The 13,078-nt window shown below is 45.5% G+C and overlaps 1 protein-coding gene across 10 annotated transcripts in view; it reads left to right on the forward strand.

The window, feature by feature from the left end:
• LOC139448541 (muscleblind-like protein 2a) overlaps positions 1-13,078 on the forward strand; it is a 329,809-nt gene that overhangs the window by 274,669 nt on the left and 42,062 nt on the right. The gene's annotated exons all lie outside the window — the stretch shown is intronic.

Consider the following 13,078-nt stretch of genomic DNA (forward strand, 5'->3'; position numbering starts at 1 on the left):
CATTTAATAATCACATAATGCTAATTAAGTGTAATCCTGAAGATGAAATTTGCAAATTTAATCTGGTGGCATTGTTATGATGAGGTGTATGGTCTGAGAGACATAATCCCATGCAACAGCTGCACCCGCCCCTTGTTTGGCCGGCCCCAGCATAAACCCTGGTGGCAGATGACAACCTACCTGTCCTAAAATGACTGTACAATCACAGACATTACACATGCCTTCTCGCCTAGCTATGTTTCTAACCTGTAATTGTAGAATAATTTCACTTTTGTAGTCATAGAATCATTTGTGCTTCACAAGGTATTACATCTATTGTTACGGATGTCTGAACTAAGTAGAGGGGAATATCCAAGTAACTTTTAAAATAATGTCGCCAAGGAGCATTATTTTTAAGGAATGGAGAGTTACGAGGATATTCCCCTTATTAAAACACATTCCTACTTTAATACAGTGACAAAACATTCTCTTGTGGAAAATATTTAAAAAATAAACCAGAACCCTTTTAGACTGTACTTATACTGTACGAGTCGCCCTTGCATGAGGCCTGAGGACTACATTCCCTGCCGCTCTTGCACATGCACCGAACTCCTTGCAAGCTGACATTTACAATGCATGGTACACGGCTCCTCATAATTTTGTGGGCTCCTTAACTAGTATTTTACCAGTCACTTGTGCGTTGGTAATACATGGTGATGGGGATTACAAGAAAAATAGAGCCCTGAACAAGGTTATATGTGTTTACCTGATTTTTTTTTTCTCGTCAAAGGTTTATCTAATTGCTTTAAACATGAACATTGTTATAGGTACCCTGCTGTAACACAACATTTTATGCATGTTATTTTATGGATTGAAGGATTGTGCAAATATTTGAAACAATTTAATAGTTAATTTCACGCCATAGCCTTGGCCAAATATTGGACATCCTTAAATCATAGGATGTGGGTTCGAACCCCACTGGCGGCACATGTTTTCCGAGAAAACAGAAATCTTTCACTTGTCCCAAAAAATTAGTTCCATGCAAATTAATACAAATGTTGGTTAAGATAATGTATACTTGACAAACAACTCACTATTCCTGAAAAATAATGGAGCTTTTAAACAATAGAATGGTGTCACAGAATATTTAACTTTGAACTTAAAGGTACATTTTTCTAAAATCTTATTTATTTATTTAATTACTGTTCAAATTAATAGTATCTTTTTTTTTCGGTGTGCATTCTCTACATGTGTGTGTCATGTAAAATCCTGGGTAGATGCAATTTTGCTGGCAAAAGATGCCCTTGTTAACTACTGCACCAGTTCACAAGTCACTGCAGAAGCATCAGGAGGAAATCACTCACCATAGAAGCAGTTTCCCTTCATAGTGTAATTAAGATTATTTAGCTTTTTAGACATTTTAAACACACATGGATAAAATGTTCATCTATAACAAAGTGTCTTCACTTCCAATATTTCAGCAAACCGTTCAGTGTGAGATTATACTTATTGCCTGGATGTGCAGCATGCAGCACCCTTCCGTCAATGACCTCATCTAGGGCTATCACAAAGAAAGGTTACAATGAATGCAGTGCTGCCACACTCCAATGAATCCTTGTACCTGACCTGTCTGAAATTGGGAATTAATTCATGTTTTCTTCGAATATATTACGCCTTACATTTGAATGGTTAACTTTTTATCTATGATTTTCAGCTTTTCAGACAACAAAATACAGATTGGTCTAAAAGCTGGTAAGGAAGGGTGGGGTGGGGTGGCTGTGCACTTGAGCATAATATGGGGAATACAGTGTGTTTAACCCAATGTACTTACTTTCATTTGTTGAGTAACTGTTTCAAAATGTCACTGGCAGAAGACCCTGTCTGTGCTATGGTACCTGGCGATGGTACCTGGCCTCACTTGAATCCAGATTCATGCAAAAATGTAGTTGTATTGGACAGAGCACAAGTCTGCCAAACAACCATATATTGCAGTTTTACCGAAAATTTTACCGAAATATGGTAATGAATAGTGTCTTCCTCCCCTCATTTGTCTAGCATTACAGGGCTAAATTACGTCTGTTACCCCTACTGGTATCTGCAGACATATGGGCTGTCTGTTACCCCTACTGGTATCTGCAGACATATGGGCTGTCTGTTACCCCTACTGGTATCTGCAGACATATGGACTGTCTGTTACCCCTACTGGTATCTGCAGACATATGGACTGTCTGTTACCCCTACTGGTATCTGCAGACACCGGGACTGTCTGTTACCCCTACTGGTATCTGCAGACATATGGGCTGTCTGTTACCCCTACTTGTATCTGCAGACACCGGGACTGTCTGTTACCCCTACTGGTATCTGCAGACATATGGGCTGTCTGTTACCCCTACTGGTATCTGCAGACATATGGACTGTCTGTTACCCCTACTTGTATCTGCAGACATATGGACTGTCTGTTACCCCTACTTGTATCTGCAGACACCGGGACTGTCTGTTACCCCTACTGGTATCTGCAGACATATGGACTGTCTGTTACCCCTACTGGTATCTGCAGACATATGGACTGTCTGTTACCCTTACTTGTATCTGCAGACATATGGGCTGTCTGTTACCCCTACTGGTATCTGCAGACATATGGGCTGTCTGTTACCCCTACTGGTATCTGCAGACATATGGGCTGTCTGTTACCCCTACTGGTATCTGCAGACATGTGGGCTGTCTGTTACCCCTACTGGTATCTGCAGACATATGGGCTGTCTGTTACCCCTACTGGTATCTGCAGACATATGGGCTGTCTGTTACCCCTACTGGTATCTGCAGACACCGGGACTGTCTGTTACCCCTACTGGTATCTGCAGACACAAGGACTGTCTGTTACCCCTACTGGTATCTGCAGACATATGGACTATCTGTTACCCCTACTGGTATCTGCAGACATATGGACTGTCTGTTACCCCTACTGGTATCTGCAGACAGTGGGACTGTCTGTTACCTCAACTAGTATCTGCAGACACCAGGACTGTCTGTTACCCCTACTGGTATCTGCAGACATATTGACTGTCTGTTACCCCTACAAGTATCTGCAGACACCAAGACTGTCTGTTACCTCTACTAGTAGTGTAGATATTGGAACAGTTTACTGTGTGTAGATATTGGCACAGTGGACTGTCTGAAGATATTGGGACAGTGGACTGTGTTTAGATATTGGGACAGTGGACTGTGTGTAGATATTGGGACAGTGGACTGTGTGTAGATGTTGGAACAGTGTAATGTGTGTAGATATTGGGACAGTGGACTGTGTGTAGATATTGGCACAGTGGACTGTGTGTAGATATTGGAACAGTGGACAATGTCTAGATATTAGAACAGTGGACTGTGTCTAGATATTGGGACAGTGGACAATGTCTAGATATTGGGACAGTGGACAATGTGTAGATATTGGCACAGTGGACTGTGACATATATATAAATATATCAGTCAATAGGAGCCTAGCTGTATGGGAATATATTCAACTTGCCCTCCAGGAAAGGCTAGAGTAAAATAACGCTTAGATGTTGTAGTTTATGAAGTATGTATTTTAAGTAGGGTACATGGCATTTTAATTTTGTTGTGTTGACTGAATAGTAATATTTATGGCTTTTTACAGTACATACAAAAACAACGAAGCACAATTTGATTTTGAATGATCACTAAAATGATGTACATTACTGAGTGACTCTATGAATAATGTGATTGTGTTTCCTAAAACATGTACATATGGCTATGGCAGTAGTACTTCTAGAGGTTGACTGTCAACTGCCAACAGACTGTGGCTTTTTGACTAAAACATCTCTGAGTAGAAAAGCATTGAGATGTTTTCAAAGAATTTATTGCTATTTGAACTGGCATGGAAAGAATGTGCTGCCAGTTTTACGCTTAAGTGTAAGCACAGAATATCCAATTCAGCAAAACAGCACTGTCTGCAGCATGTGTTTCCAAACATCTATTTCCTCCTCCAGGTTTTTATGATTTGATGTGTTGTGTTACATTGTTTAAAAAAAGCATTTTGCTCTGTTCTGTACTGTTTTACTTTATTATGATGCATTATACTGAATCTTTGTTTTTGGAATATAGTATGTTTATATCACACAATTTGGCTGATATGTTTTCAAGCACATTGATTCTAAACTCATACTCATGCAGAAGAAGTAGAACATGATTTGTTGTCAGTGGTGCCTTGTTTTCAGGACATGGTTGTGTGACTGGTGCAAGCTTCCTTAGTCATGTCTGGAAGAAGTGTAGTATATTTACCCCAGTGGATGTCACCATATTTGGAATTAGGGATTTTATAACTTTGGTTCAAGATTTTACAGTTGACTTACATCTGCTATAATGATGTTTCCTTGAGGCACAACATACCCACAAAGCAGCTGCACCTTGGGTGAGACAAGTACCCACAAGACAACCACACCTTGGGTAAGACAAGTACCCACAAGGCAGCTGAACCTTGGGTAATACAAGTTCCCACAAGACAGCTGCACCTTGGGTAATACAAGTACCCACAAGGCAGCTGCACCTTGGGTAAGACAAGTACCCACAAGGCAGCTGCACCTTGGGTAATACAAGTTCCCACAGGACAGCTGCACCTTGGGTGAGACAAGTACCCACAAGACATCTGCACCTTGGGTAAGACAAGTACCCACAAGGCAGCTGCACCTTGGGTGAGTCAAGTACCCACAAGGCAACTGCACCTTGGGTGAGGCAAGTACCCACAAGGCAGCTGCACCTTGGGTGAGACAAGTACCCACAAGGCAGCTGCACCTTGGGTGAGGCAAGTACCCACAAGGCAGCTGCACCTTGGGTGAGTCAAGTACCCACAAGGCAACTGCACCTTGGGTGAGGCAAGTACCCACAAGGCAGCTGCACCTTGGGTGAGACAAGTACCCACAAGACAGCTGCACCTTGGGTGAGACAAGTACCCACAAGACATCTGCACCTTGGGTAAGGCAAGTACCCACATGGCAACTGCACCTTGGGTGAGGCAAGTACCCACAAGGCAGCTGCACCTTGGGTGAGACAAGTACCCACAAGGCAGCTGCACCTTGGGTGAGGCAAGTACCCACAAGACAGCTGCACCTTGGGTGAGGCAAGTACCCACAAGGCAGCTGCACCTTGGATGAGGCAAGTACCCACAAGACAGCTGCACCTTGGGTGAGGCAAGTACCCACAAGACAGCTGCACCTTGGGTGAGACAAGTACCCACAAGACAGCTGCACCTTGGGTGAGGCAAGTACCCACAAGGCAGCTGCACCTTGGGTGAGGCAAGTACCCACAAGGCAGCTGTACCTTGGGTGAGACAAGTACCCACAAGACAACTACACCTTGGGTAAGACAAGTACCCACAAGGCAGCTGCACCTTGGGTGAGTCAAGTACCCACAAGACAACTGCACCTTGGGTGAGACAAGTACCCACAAGACATCTGCACCTTGGGTAAGACAAGTACCCACAAGGCAGCTGCACCTTGGGTGAGACAAGTACCCACAAGACAGCTGCACCTTGGGTGAGACAAGTACCCACAAGGCAGCTGCACCTTGGGTGAGACAAGTACCCACAAGGCAGCTGCACCTTGGGTGAGTCAAGTACCCACAAGGCAGCTGCACCTTGGGTAATACAAGTACCCACAAGGCAGCTGCACCATGGGTGAGTCAAGTACCCACAAGGCAACTGCACCTTGAGTAATACAAGTACCCACAAGGCAGCTGCACCTTGGGTGAGACAAGTACCCACAAGGCAGCTGCACCTTGGGTGAGTCAAGTACCCACAAGGCAGCTGCACCTTGGGTAATACAAGTACCCACAAGGCAGCTGCACCATGGGTGAGTCAAGTACCCACAAGGCAGCTGCACCTTGGGTGAGTCAAGTACCCACAAGGCAGCTGCACCTTGGGTAATACAAGTACCCACAAGGCAACTGCACCTTGGGCTGAGACAAGTACCCACAAGGCAGCTGCACCTTGGGTAATACAAGTACCCACAATGCAACTGCACCTTGGGTAATACAAGTACCCACAAGGCAGCTGCACCATGGGTGAGTCAAGTACCCACAAGACAGCTGCACCTTGGGTGAGTCAAGTACCCACAAGGCAGCTGCACCTTGGGTAAAACAAGTACCCACAAGACAGCTGCACCTTGGGTTAAACAAGTACCCACAAGACAGCTGCACCTTGAGTAAGACAAGTACCCACAAGGCAGCTGCACCTTGAGTAAGACAAGTACCCACAAGGCAGCTGCACCTTGGGTGAGACAAGTACCCACAAGGCAGCTGCACCTTGAGTAAGACAAGTACCCACAAGGCAGCTTCACCTTGGGTGAGGCAAGTACCCACAAGGCAACTGCACCTTGGGTAAGGCAAGTACCCACAAGGCAACTGCACCTTGGGTGAGTCAAGTACCCACAAGACAGCTGCACCTTGGGTAAAACAAGTACCCACAAGACAGCTGCACCTTGAGTAAGACAAATACCCACAAGGCAGCTGCACCTTGAGTAAGACAAGTACCCACAAGACAGCTGCACCTTGAGTAAGACAAGTACCCACAAGGCAGCTGCACCTTGAGTAAGACAAGTACCCACAAGGCAGCTGCACCTTGGGTTAAACAAGTACCCACAAGGCAGCTGCACCTTGGGTGAGTCAAGTACCCACAAGACAGCTGCACCTTGGGTGAGACAAGTACCCACAAGACATCTGCACCTTGGGTAAGGCAAGTACCCACAAGGCAGCTGCACCTTGGGCGAGGCAAGTACCCACAAGGCAGCTGCACCTTGGATGAGACAAGTACCCACAAGGCAGCTGCACCTTGGGTGAGTCAAGTACCCACAAGACAGCTGCACCTTGGGTGAGTCAAGTACCCACAAGGCAGCTGCACCTTGGGTGAGGCAAGTACCCACAAGGCAGCTGCACCTTGGATGAGACAAGTACCCACAAGACAGCTGCACCTTGGATGAGACAAGTACCCACAAGACAGCTGCACCTTGGATGAGACAAGTAACCACAAGACAGCTGCACCTTGGATGAGACAAGTACAAGACAGCTGCACCTTGGATGAGACAAGTACCCACAAGGCAGCTGCACCTTGGATGAGACAAGTACCCACAAGACAGCTGCACCTTGGATGAGACAAGTTCCCACAAGGCAGCTGCACCTTGGGTGAGACAAGTACCCACAAGGCAGCTGCACCTTGGGTGAGTCAAGTACCCACAAGACAGCTGCACCTTGGGTGAGACAAGTACCCACAAGACAACTGCACCTTGGGTAAGGCACAGCAGACACATGAGGGCTAACAAAACTGAGATGGCACAGGCTGAAGAGTACTGCAGACCTTATTATGATAATTTGTGGTATCTATGGCAGCTGTTGTGCCCCTATTACCAGGTTGCCAGTTAGCTACAGAAGGAAGGGAGGTCATCAAATCTGTATGTCGGTGTTGCTGTCGCAGAGCATTCACTATCATCCTGTGACATATGGACGATGTTTGAATTTCCAATATCCTTGGCTTGAATTATGCAGTATTGTGAGGATACGTTTATGACTGGTGTGCAGACAGAATTTCTTACATGGTCGTTGGAGTCATTCCCCGGGGATGAAAAAACAGCACTATCAATTATTTTTCGACTTGGTGGAAAGCCAGCGAATTGATTTTGTCTCCTGGATGTCACTTCACTTTGACAGTATTCCGTGCAACTTGTAAATAGAAAAGACACCAAGAAATGTAGACCCTGTAAGTTGAGGAGAGGAGAAAATAGCCATGTGGCTGACAGTTGAGGATCTATTTTATAGATAAGAAACTATAGTCATAAACATGATTAATTGGATTGAACTTAACTTTCTAGCAATTCATTATGTCAAATACCAATCTTGTTACTGTACCAGTAGCCTGAGGATAAAGAAAAATCCACTTGTATCATTGACAGGTTACTTGATTTATCTCCTGATGTAGATATCTGAAATATATCTGCTGGATATTTTTCAGATGAATAAATACTGGACAACCAAATTGCCCCTCGTGATGGCATTAAGTGCTGGATGCCTTGACTAGTTAGATATGAGCTGGTTGTATCTGTCAGGCTGCATGCAGGCCTGGATGTGAGCTGGTTGTATCTGTCAGGCTGCATGCAGGGCTGGATGTGAGCTGGTTGTATCTGTCAGGCTGTATCTGTCAGACTGCATGCAGGGCTGGATGTGAGCTGGTTGTATCTGTCAGGCTGCATGCAGGGCTGGATGTGAGCTGGTTGTATCTGTCAGATTGTATCTGTCAGGCTGCATGCAGGGCTGGATGTGAGCTGGTTGTATCTGTCAGGCTGCATGCAGGGCTGGATGTGAGCTGGCTGTATCTGTCAGGCTGCATGCAGGGCTGGATGTGAGCTGGCTGTATCTGTTAGGCTGCATGCAGGGCTGGATGTGAGCTGGTTGTATCTGTCAGGCTGCATGCAGGGCTGGATGTGAGCTGGTTGTATCTGTCAGGCTGCATGCAGGGCTGGATGTGAGCTGGCTGTATCTGTCAGGCTGCATGCAGGGCTGGATGTGAGCTGGTTGTATCTGTCAGGCTGCATGCAGGGCTGGATGTGAGCTGGTTGTATCTGTCAGATTGTATCTGTCAGGCTGCATGCAGGGCTGGATGTGAGCTGGTTGTATCTGTCAGGCTGCATGCAGGGCTGGATGTGAGCTGGCTGTATCTGTTAGGCTGTATCTGTTAGGCTGCATGCAGGGCTGGATGTGAGCTGGTTGTATCTGTCAGATTGTATCTGTCAGGCTGCATGCAGGGCTGGATGTGAGCTGGTTGTATCTGTCAGGCTGCATGCAGGGCTGGATGTGAGCTGGTTGTATCTGTCAGGCTGCATGCAGGGCTGGATGTGAGCTGGTTGTATCTGTCAGGCTGCATGCAGGGCTGGATGTGAGCTGGCTGTATCTGTTAGGCTGTATCTGTTAGGCTGTATCTGTCAGGCTGCATGCAGGGCTGGATGTGAGCTGGCTGTATCTGTTAGGCTGTATCTGTTAGGCTGTATCTGTCAGGCTGTATCTGTTAGGCTGTATCTGTTAGGCTGTATCTGTTAGGCTGTATCTGTCAGGCTGTATCTGTTAGGCTGTATCTGTTAGGCTGTATCTGTTAGGCTGTATCTGTCAGGCTGTATCTGTTAGGCTGTATCTGTCAGGCTGTATCTGTTAGGCTGTATCTGTCAGGCTGTATCTGTTAGGCTGTATCTGTTAGGCTGTATCTGTCAGGCTGCATGCAGGGCTGGATGTGAGCTGGCTGTATCTGTCAGGCTGTATCTGTTAGGCTGTATCTGTCAGGCTGTATCTGTTAGGCTGTATCTGTCAGGCTGTATCTGTTAGGCTGTATCTGTCAGGCTGTATCTGTTAGGCTGTATCTGTCAGGCTGTATCTGTCAGGCTGCATGCAGGGCTTGATGCAAAAGCTAGTGATGTTAGCTGATAGTATTTGTCAGGCAGCATGCAGACAATCGCATGTATTACCATTAGTGATGCTGTTACAGGATGGTTGAATTGGACGTACTGGCTGAATGAAAGGAACCATGTCAGTGTACAATTAGGCCAAAATAAAGTTGTGTATTTCCATTTTAGTATACAGTTTTCTTTGCAAGATAGATACTGTAAAACCTGGGTTGTAGACCTGATGGATCTCAGTGAACTTGCATTATGTCTGCCATACTGATAATTGAAAGTCAACATGGCATCAGTTTATGACAACTTGAGATGAGCGTTTGATGTGTGGCAAGGTCTGTCCATGGGCCTCTATCAATAGTATTTAACTCTTTCCCTAATTTCTAAATTCTTTAATATTTATGTAAGTGTTTAAATGAAGAAAGGAGGTTGGCATGCGTTTTATTGGGCTAGGTGAACTTTTAACTATTGCACCAAATTTGTGCTTTACTATAGAGGCTTATTTAATAAAAGTATTGCTGAAGTACATTTTCTAACAAAATAAATTGTTTCTGTGTAAGAAAAATATCATAATATCCTGATGTAAGTGAGGTAGTCATTATGTTTTGACAAGACACGCCACAGACCGAAAATTTGTCAATGCTTCATATGGTGATAGATTCTTACTCTATGTCAGAACACTGCTGTATACGACAGTTCCAGTTGTGCAGTGATTAAACATTATTCCAGCAGAGATGCTCAGTTGATTACCAGCAGAAAAGGATCCTTTATAAACCTAATATGTCAAAAGGAGAAATTTGAGGCCTATAATGTTGTGTTTAAAATCTTGTTATTTATGACAATACAGGATCAGAGTTGTACCAGCAAATTAAGAGAATGCACAGAAAAAAAACCCTGAAAGTATTTAATATTTGATATGTTAGTTTGTGTAATCTGATGAGAGGAGGCCCCATGGGTAATTGTGTCATACTGGGGTTGCGTGAGGATCATTATTGCTATCTCAGAATGCCATGCAATGATGCAAACCAACACTTTTTTCTTTTGAGTCACTACGTCAGACATTTAGTCACTGAGAATTTCAATACCCTTAGTTGTAGGATTTTGAAAAAATACCATTTTTTTGACAATCCGGTTGGAAAGAGTGATATTAAGCAAAAAGACAGTGTCAGCCATAATGGTAACATACATCCCACTTGGTTTTCTGATCCTGAGCAGACTATTCATGGATTATGCAGCCACCACTGTATGGTATTGTATGGTACTATATGTATCTAGTTTATAAGATAAGGTTTGCTGGCTGCTTGTTACAGATAATTGAGAAGGTCATTCTGGTTGTTGTCTCACCCCAATGGTGTCCATTCTTTGCAGGGTATGTAGCAGGGCCTACACAAAAAGCGTGTAAAACATGTTGCAAGGCTATTCATAGGGTTTCATATAGTAGGCAGATAGAGAGACCATGTAGGGGCAGATAGAGGGACCATGTAGGGGCAGATACGGGACCATATAGGGGCAAATTGAGGGGAGTATGTAGGGGCAGATAAAGGGGACCATGTAGGGGCAGATATAGGGACCATATAGGGGCAGATAGAGGGGACCATGTAGAGGCAGATAGAGGGGACCATACATGGGCAGATAGAAGGGACATGTAGGGACAGATAGAGGGACCATGTAGGGGCAGATAGAGGGACCATGTAGGGGCAGATAGAGGGGACATGTAGGGGCAGATAGAGGGGACATGTAGGGGCAGATAGAGGGGACATGTAGGGGTAGATAGAGGGGACCATGTAGAGGCAGATAGAGGGACCATGTAGGGGCAGATAGAGGGGACATGTAGGGGCAGATAGAGGGGACATGTAGGGACAGATAGAGGGACCATGTAGGGGCAGATAGAGGGGACATGTAGGGGCAGATAGAGGGGACATGTAGGGGTAGATAGAGGGGACCATGTAGAGGCAGATAGAGGGACCATGTAGGGGCAGATAGAGGGGTCCATGTAGGGACCATGTAGGGGCCAATAGAGGGGCAGATTGAGGGGGACCATGTAGGGGCAGGTAGAGGGACCATGTAGGGACAGATATAGGTGCCATATAGGGGTAGATTTAGGGGGACCATGTAGGGGCAGATAGAGGGACCATGTAGGGACAGATAGAAGGGACATGTAGGGGCAGATAGAGGGACCATGTAGGGACAGATAGAGGGACCATATAGGGGCAGATTGAGGGGACCATGTAGGGGCAGATAGAGGGGACCATGTAGGGACCATATAGGGGCAGATATAGGGACCATATAGGGGCAGATATAGGGACCATGTAGAGGCAGATAGAAGGGACATGTAGGGACAGAAAGAGGGACCATATAGGGGCAGATAGAGGGACCATACAGGGGCAGATAGAGGGACCATACAGAGGCAGATAGAGGGACCATATAGGGGCAGATAGAGGGACCATATAGGGGCAGATAGAGGGGACATGTAGGGGCATATAGAGGGACCATATAGGGGCAGATTTAGGGGGACCATGTAGGGGCAGATAGAGGGACCATACAGAGGCAGATAGAGGGACCATATAGGGGCAGATAGAGGGACCATATAGGGGCAGATAGAGGGACCATGTAGGGACAGATAGAGGTGCCATATAGGGGCAGATTTAGGGGGACCATGTAGGGGCAGATAGAGGGACCATGTAGGGACAGATAGAAGGGACATGTAGGGGCAGATAGAGGGACCATGTAGGGGCAGATAGAGGGACCATATAGGGGCAGATTGAGGGGACCATGTAGGGACAGATAGAGGGGACCATGTAGGGACAGATAGAGGGGACCATGTAGGGACAGATAGAGGGGACCATGTAGGGACAGATAGAGGGACCATATAGGGGCAGATAGAGGGGACATGTAGGGGCAGCTAGAGGGGACATGTAGGGGCAGATAGAGGGACCATATAGGGGCAGATAGAGGGAGCACATAGGGGCAGATAGCGGGACCATATAGGGGCAGATAGAGGGACCATCTAGGGCAGAGTGCTGAAAATACTGTGTTGTGTGGAGTATATGTTGTATTGTATGGAGTCTGATAGCATTGTATAGAGTAGATACCAATTTGTCATAAGCTTGAATTCATTGAAACTACGCCAACATTTAGGAACGTTAGCTCTCAACTTACTAAATCTTTCGAATGTCCTCGGGGAGGTCATTAGTGTAGTTTTGTGTCCTGATTATGCAGATTGCAACAATTATTTGAAAGGTTTATCCCATGGGCCAAAATAATTCAATTATTGTTTTGTCGGTCAGTAACATTGGTGAAATTCACAGGGGAACATTTTGATACATGTTTAGTTTAAACGTCTGTAGCAGCTTTTTTAGAAGCAAACAGTTTACAAAACTTCTGATTTGTTATTTGGACTAATATAATGTGATGAATAGGAACAGTGGCAACAAACTGGCCTCCATGTAGCTGATTCCTCTAGTTGGCCTGTTTGTAGTGATGTTCTCATAGGGCAGTATTCAGACTGAAGAATCTATGTTTAGCCAGTGGCCTAGATGGTCAGCCACACTGAAACATGTTACCTGGACGAATAACAGGCAGTCATAGCTTTATGCACCTGATGAGTAGCTGGCAAACCGACCACAAGTCATTCAATACAGAGGTGTGTGGAGCTATTTCAT

The sequence above is a fragment of the Haliotis cracherodii genome, unplaced genomic scaffold (genome assembly GCF_022045235.1).
Source record: "Haliotis cracherodii isolate W230 unplaced genomic scaffold, xgHalCrac1.p SCAF_7, whole genome shotgun sequence".
NCBI lineage: Eukaryota > Metazoa > Mollusca > Gastropoda > Lepetellida > Haliotidae > Haliotis > Haliotis cracherodii.